The sequence below is a fragment of the Kryptolebias marmoratus genome, linkage group LG8 (genome assembly GCF_001649575.2).
Source record: "Kryptolebias marmoratus isolate JLee-2015 linkage group LG8, ASM164957v2, whole genome shotgun sequence".
Taxonomy (NCBI): Eukaryota; Metazoa; Chordata; class Actinopteri; order Cyprinodontiformes; family Rivulidae; genus Kryptolebias; species Kryptolebias marmoratus.
In genome coordinates this window covers 28,929,071-28,936,306 of record NC_051437.1, presented here as the reverse complement: position 1 = coordinate 28,936,306, position 7,236 = coordinate 28,929,071, and the positions used below count along the sequence as shown (strand labels likewise).

The 7,236-nt window shown below is 41.9% G+C and overlaps 1 protein-coding gene across 1 annotated transcript in view; it reads left to right on the top strand.

Annotated features, from left to right (window-relative positions):
* Positions 1–5,346: 5,346 nt before the first annotated feature.
* The window catches only part of LOC108228618 (DENN domain-containing protein 2D), a gene marked incomplete in the record, with an annotated part of 28,690 nt that continues 26,800 nt past the window's right edge, over positions 5,347–7,236 (top strand). The window contains 1 exon segment of the mRNA XM_037976855.1: positions 5,347–5,692.

The following is a 7,236-nucleotide window of genomic DNA, read 5'->3' as shown; positions in this document are numbered from 1 at the left end:
CTTTTAGCTAGCCTTTTACAGCTTTTTGCTAACATTTGGCCTCTTTTAGCTAGCCTTTTACAGATTTTTGCTAACATTTTACTGCTTTTAGCTAGCCTTTTGCTGCTTTTTGCTAACATTTTGCTGCTTTTAGCTAGCCTTTTGCTGCTTTTTGCTAAGATTTTGCTACTTTTAGCTAGTCTTTTGCTAACATTTTGTTGCTTTTAGCTAGCCTTTTACAGATTTTGCTAAAAATTTGCTACTTTTAGCTAGCCTTTTACAGCTTTTTGCTAACATTTGGCCTCTTTTAGCTAGCCTTTTACAGATTTTTGCTAACATTTTGTTACTTTTAGCTAGCCTTTTGCTGCTTTTTACTAACATTTCTGTACTTTTAGCTAGCCTTTTACAGATTTTTGCTAACATTTGGCCTCTTTTAGCTAGCCTTTTACAGATTTTTGCTAACATTTTGCTGCTTTTAGCTAGCCTTTTGCTGCTTTTTGCTAAGAGTTTGCTACTTTTAGCTAGTCTTTTGCTAACATTTTGTTGCTTTTAGCTAGCCTTTTGCTTCATATTTCTCTGTTTGTAGCGTTTTGTTTCTGTTAGCTTGAACACTTCAGCTTCAGCTTCTTGAACTGGGACGGTTCCAGTCGGGATTCAGAGATTTATGATCCAATATGGCCGACTCGTGGCCATGTTGTGATGGTTATAAACCTTTTATTTGACCTTTCGTCAGTAATCCAGCCACACGGAGTCGATCAACCACCGTCCCTCGGGCTGCCGTCTGCTGCAGGTAAGACGCCGGCTGCTCACACAGCTTTTATCAGCTGCTGTCGTGTTTAACTTCAGATTAGCATCAGCGGTTTCTGATTAAACTTATCGGCGAAGGCGCGGTGATAAGAAAGTTTCACATGTTGTTCCTGAGTGAGGCTGTGGTGTCTGATCCCAGCAGTGGGAACAACCAGCCTCCCCACACCTGCTGGCTGTTGTTCCTCTCATTGGGCCCACGTGGCGTTTAAACTCAGCTTCCTGTCTGCCAGGGGGCGCTGTCGAACACAGACGAGCAGATTTTTGTTTTTGAAGCTCTCATAAAATGGAACAAATTACCAACAGATCTAAAATGATGTGTTTTTTATTGAAATCTAGGTTAAAATCTGAGCTCCACAGCAGAAACATCGTCGGAACCTTTTAATATTCTTTGCAAACTCTTCTTATCTCCTCTTCTTCTCCAGTTTCTTCATCGAGTCATAATTATGTGTTTCTCACTGTTTTCTCTTTGAATCCACTCAGAGGTCAGAGGTCAGAGTGTGAACACTCAAACTCTTCTGAACAGGAAGTGTTTTTACCTGCTCAGATCTCCTCTAAAAAAGCTTGTAGAAACCTAAAAATGAAGCTGTTGACCAGAAGCTTCCATCAGTTCAGTTTTCAGTCAGCAACTGTTTGAGGCTTAATTTCTGCTCTGTGTTTCTGTCTGATCGGGTCTCTTACTCATATATCAATATCAATATTGGTGCCATTTCTAAATTAATGACAGCATCTATTCAGATAAAGTTTTATTTTATGAGTTTAATCTGCCTTTTTAAGCTTAAAGTCACTTTATGTAGACGTTAACTTTGCTAAATAACTGTTTTTGTGTTTTGACCTGTTTCTTAATCTTCCCCAGAGAAAAACCCAGCAGATCTGAGACATTCGTCAGGTCTTTCTGTTGGTCCCGTCCTCCGCCCCGGAGCGTCACGTTGTCTCAGAACTTCTTTAGTTTCCCAAACTTTTCAGATTCTGACCCAATGAGCCGAAAACAGGGAAACAACGAGAGTTTAAACACCCCGAACAACTGTGGTATCGTTTTATAATTTTATTCATTCAGAAAAATCATCTGAAGAACCCCCGAGCTTCATGATGATGTCACACAGTCTGAAAGGAGCTAAAGGAACCACATCCATCCAGCTGAAGGTTCAGCTGCTGCAGGTTTGGGTCGGTTCCCCCCTGAACTGCCCTTATTTTGTTATTTCCTGCCTGGTTGGTGTTCCTGTTAGATCTTTGATTATTCATTTTAAATATAAGCACCTTTAATAACTTTCTTTAGCTTCATCTTGGTTTCAAAAACACTTTTTATTTCGCCTTTAAAGCTCCGAGCTGCGGGTTTCCTCGGTTCTCCTCTCGAGTCCTAACCGGGACTTCCTGTTCGCAGCGTTATGTAACGGGTCCATCAGACATGTGGGACAAGGACTCTGTGATTAGTTCTTGTCTCTGACCCGGTTCTCTGACGGGTCCAGGCTGTTCGGTTCCTGATATCAGCTCCTCGGTTCTTATCAGTTTAAATGTTTTAATCATGACCTCCTCTGGTTCTGATCCTGACCCGGTTATCTAACCTGAACTCTTACATTCCCATAAAAGAAACAAATATATTTATTTATTTTATTGTTTTCTTCATAACGAGTAAAAAAGGTTCGAAGATCAGTTTGATCATAAAGATCATTTACTTTTAGTTTATTACTTTAATTTACTGTTTTTGTTCTTTTACGTTTCATAAAGTAGCTTTTTGTGTAAATAAACCTTTTTTTTTTTTTTGGCTAAATAAACAAGGAAGTGAAAACATCAAACAAAACAAAAACAAATAAATAAATAAGCCTCCCAAAAGCTTTTAAAGGGTAGTTCTGACATTTTGAAGTGGGATTCTGGGGGAGCAGCTGATATCTTACCTGCTGTAGATGGATTTGTAAATGCAAATAAAATGATTTAATTTAATTGAAATAATAAAAAAGTAGATCTCTGTCGTCTTAAAACAACTCTAATCTCTGTTATCTTGTTTTTAGTCTGTTTTATCGAACTTGTTTGTTTTGATTTTATTTTGTTCCTGTTTTGTTTCAACAAACTTCTTTAAATCTTTGGTCAGTTTCGTCGTTTAAATCAGTTTTAAAAAATAAGACTGATAAACAACAGTTTCCTGTTGGTTTAATAATCTAAATGTGTTATATTTAAACAGCAGCAGCAGCTAGCTGTAGCACTTCCTGCGCAGCCTGAGCAGCTCCTCCTTCAGGATTAATCTGAAACTTTTAGTTGTGTAAAGTTTTAAATGAAGACAGGAGTCATTTTAAGATTAAAAGTAAATAAATTCAAATAATAAAACTTTAGCTGTTTATTACTTTTATATATTTTAATATGTTTGTAAAATATAGATCATTTTAAGATTAGTTTTTTGTGTAAAGGTTTTATTTCTTTATTGTTTAAAGCTTATTTCATCTCTTTTTTAGACCAAAGTTAAAGTTTGCAGATTTTTGTTTTATTTCTTTATTCGTTTATTTATTTCTTTTCTCCTCCAACCAGGAGGAGGCGCCATTTAACAGCTTTCTCTCCTCGCAGACTTTACTCTCGTTGCAGCCTCTCTGAGGCCTTCTGTGGTAAAAAGTATAAAAGATATTTTGTTTTTGTATAAATCTCTGAAATAAGAAGATGGGATTGCAGCACCTTCAGGTCAAAGCGGAGCAGAGAGATTAAAGTCCTGAAATCAGACTGAATTCTGCAGACGTCGGTGTTTCCAGGGTGTGAAAACTTTATTCCCACCAGAATCTGTTTGGTTGTTTTGCTGAAACCTTCAGGTTTGGAGATGATCTGCAGAAACCTGCGATCAAATCAAAATAATTCGTTTAGATTCAGGTGACAGAAATCACCGACCAGATCTGAATTTCTACGAATAATTTGTCTTTGTTTTTGGACATCTTCTGAAGGTTCGGCTTGTTGAAGGTCCAGTTTGGATCTGAGGACGTGTTGAAGCTCTTCCTGCTGTCTGCTGGTCCAACGTCCCTCCAGCAGCTCGCACCTTCGCTTCTGATCCTCTGCAATCTGATGTCAAACTGTCGGATCTGCCCCCTGCCCGTGTGTCCACCGCGTTCTCTGCAGCTGGAGCTGCTCGGCGCCGCTCGCCGCTCGTCACCTCCTGCAGCTCGGCCCAAAATAACCACAAACACACCCTGCTGACAGAGGCAACAACTGCTTATTTGCATGAGCTGCTTTGGCCTGCAGGAGATCTTATCTCAGAAAGCTGCTCGTCACATTTAAACAAAAAGAAACAGAGAAATAGGCCTTCAGACGCAGGAGAGGAGGGGTCACGCAGGTTCTGACATGTTCAGAGACGAGCTGCAGGAAGTGGTTTCACTCTGACAAAGTGACGAAACGAAAGATAAGAGATAAGATATGATGAGTCATCAAACACTGTAACCGTCTGTTGTTTTTACTTTTTATAAAAACACGTCAGGATTTTAACACAAAGACGAGGAAACCAGGTTCGAAGCTCCAAAAACCAAATAAAGAAAAATAAAATAAAATAGAAACGTTTTGGTTGATTATTGAGAGGGTCACTGTGTCGGGTGGTTTGGGGGCCGCGCGGTGGATCAGCGGTCAGTGCCGCGCTCTTGTAATCCTGAGGTTGCGGCGGGGAGGGCGTCCGGCGTGAAAACGGTTGCCAAATCGTTGGTGCGAGTTTGGTCGCTGTGGCAACCGCCGAAGAAGGAAGAAAGAACTCGTTTTATTTTAAAATTTAATTTGAAAATAAATTTAAAATGAATTTAAATCAATTAACAAACAAAAAGATAAATTTATTTTTATTGCTTCTGTTTTCATCCAGAGGTTCTGCTGCTCCGGAGCTACAGGTGCGTGTTAGCACAACACCAGGGCGGGAAGACATCAGCAATGACCTCAGAGGAGCAGCTGCTGGGAAGGGTCAAAGGTCATCTGGAGTCCACCGGAAGATTATTCACAAGAGGAGACATTTAAGATCAGCTGACAATCAAACCAGGAGAGGCAGCAGATTCACCCTGAAGGTCAGACCGTGCAGTGAGCTCCATCTCAGCCTCTGCAGGCCTCAGTTAGCAGGTCAAAGGTCAAAGGTTAAAGCCTCTTCTCTCTAAAGAACAACATGGCAGCTCGATTTAGGCTCATCTGAAGGAACCAGAAGACTTCTGTACCAGAACCAGAACCAGAGGACAGATGTTTACCCAGAATGCACTGCAGCTGTCAGCACGGCGGTGGAGGGCTGATGGTTTGGGCTGATTCTGGAGTCAGATGTGAGGCCATCTCCTCCTCAGTCATGTTAGAAGCTGATAAAATCCTGCAGATAACCGCTACACGCAGCTGGAACCATTTTCTTTTCCACACCCAGCTCCTGAATCTTTTAGGCGTTGGACCCGAAGAGGATCAGATTTTGAAATCCAAACCCTCTGCAGTGAAAGAGCGGATCCCTCGGCGGCCGACTGGCGCTCTAACAACCATCTTGTTTGACTGCAAACAAAAACCTGCTCGGGGTTGTGGCACGAACACACAGTATTCCTCTTTGTTTCCGAAGCTGAAGGACCAGTTTCACCTCAGGGTTTGCTCCGCTAACACACCCACACCGGGCTGAACGGGACGCGACGGTTTGGTTGAACATTAAAAGAGGAAATCCCAGCGTCAGACTGAAGTCCGCCAACCGCACTGAACAGCAGCTGCACTTCCTCGTACACGTGCACTCGCTGCCTCGTCGCAGGCGGAGACGCTCGCTGCAGGTTCTGTGCCCGTTGGAGGTCAGACCAAGCTGCCGCCGAGGCCGTGACCTCATCACTGGACCCGGCTGACCTGGCTGACCCGGAGGACCCGGAGGACCCGGAGGACCCGGAGGACCCGGAGGACCCGGAGGACCCGGAGGACCCCTCCTGCTCAGGCAGCTCAGCTGGAAGAACAGGTGGTGAGTGTTTTCCTCCCACACGGCTGTTTCAGGTTCAAGGTTAATCCGGCGTTTATCAGCTCGCGATGGGAACTCTTTCCAGTCTGGTTCTGGTTCTACGTTTAAACACCATTATTAGACAATCATTTCCTGCCAGAGTCACGTGACACGGGGAACACAGAACTTTGATCTTGACAACTTTTACTTCCTGTGGTAAGAATTACAAGAGCGCTTCGTTTACATGCTGAGATTAGGGAGGGGGGAGGAGGGATTCGGTTCTCTGACGGCTGTAAAAACAGGAAATGTTGATTTTCGGAGTCGGATTTAGGATCCCACCTGATCCCAGAAAACATCAGGTTCTGGAAACAACATCTGTATGAAAAACACCTGAACAGAAATCATAAAACAGGCAACTCATTTGATAAAAAACCGATAATAAATACATGTTTGTGTGTTTTTATGAGTTTAACAAGCTGTCAGTGTGAAGGCTGAGCCTCGCCACATTTTACTTTACTTTTCTTAGTTTAGATAAAAATCAGCAGAGCAGTCATGCGTCTGTAAGCATCTTCACTGCAAAGACATGTTTGCAATATTTACAATTCCTTTTCATAAGTTTTGGACAAAAAGCAGGACAGGACTGAGCAAAAGTTCTGATCCGGTTCTTTATATTCCAAGTCGTCTGGATCAACAAACTTTCTGAAGGTCTTTTTTTGGACTTTAACTCCACCTCTCCAGGCTCTCTTCCACCTGCCGCCTAGATCAAAATGTCGTCCTCAAACCTGCGAATGACCTCTGACCTCTGAGTCATTCAGGCACAAAAAGCCTCCTGAACACAAAGAACGAAGCAGAGAAAAATCAAAGTTCAAACCGGATCTTCAGGCTCTTTTTTTAATCAGCCAATTAACATTAACGTTTTATCGTTAACATAATTAACGGTGTGAGATCTTTACCTGGCCATGATCTCAACTCTTTAGATTTATCTGCAGCAGGTAAGAAATTTAAAAGAATCTGAGCTTTAGTGTTTTTGGACTTTGAACGTCCTTAAAGGAACATTTCTGCCTCCTGAATAGTTTTTATAATTAGTTTATTCTGGCAGAATAAACTCTGTTTTGTTCAGGTTTAACAGAAGCTTTTTGCTTTGGTTATTCCATAATTTGAGGTTTAACAGAGATTATTTTACTCGCTGTCGAAGCTCATTGGCTGGTTGAGGGAGGATGTCCGTCTTCGTCTCCTCCTCCATCATCTTCATCGCATCGCTGCTCACAACCCGCCCACTTTGAATTTATTCAAAACAAACAAGAAACAAAAAAAACCTCATCACTTCCTGCTGGGAACGTTTCCCAGGAGGGATCGGATTAAAAGCAACAAGTCTTACAGCGTTTAAAGCGTAAAACACCCAGTTTTACCTTAAAGAGTTAACTAGAGAAGTTGCATTTCCTGCGAAAATGCAGTGTGAATGCTTTTTTTGCTGAATGATTTTGCTGAAAGCGGCTGAAGATATGCTGAACAGCTGAAGTTGATGCAAAAAGTGGAACAGAAGCTGATTTGTAGAAGATTTACATAAG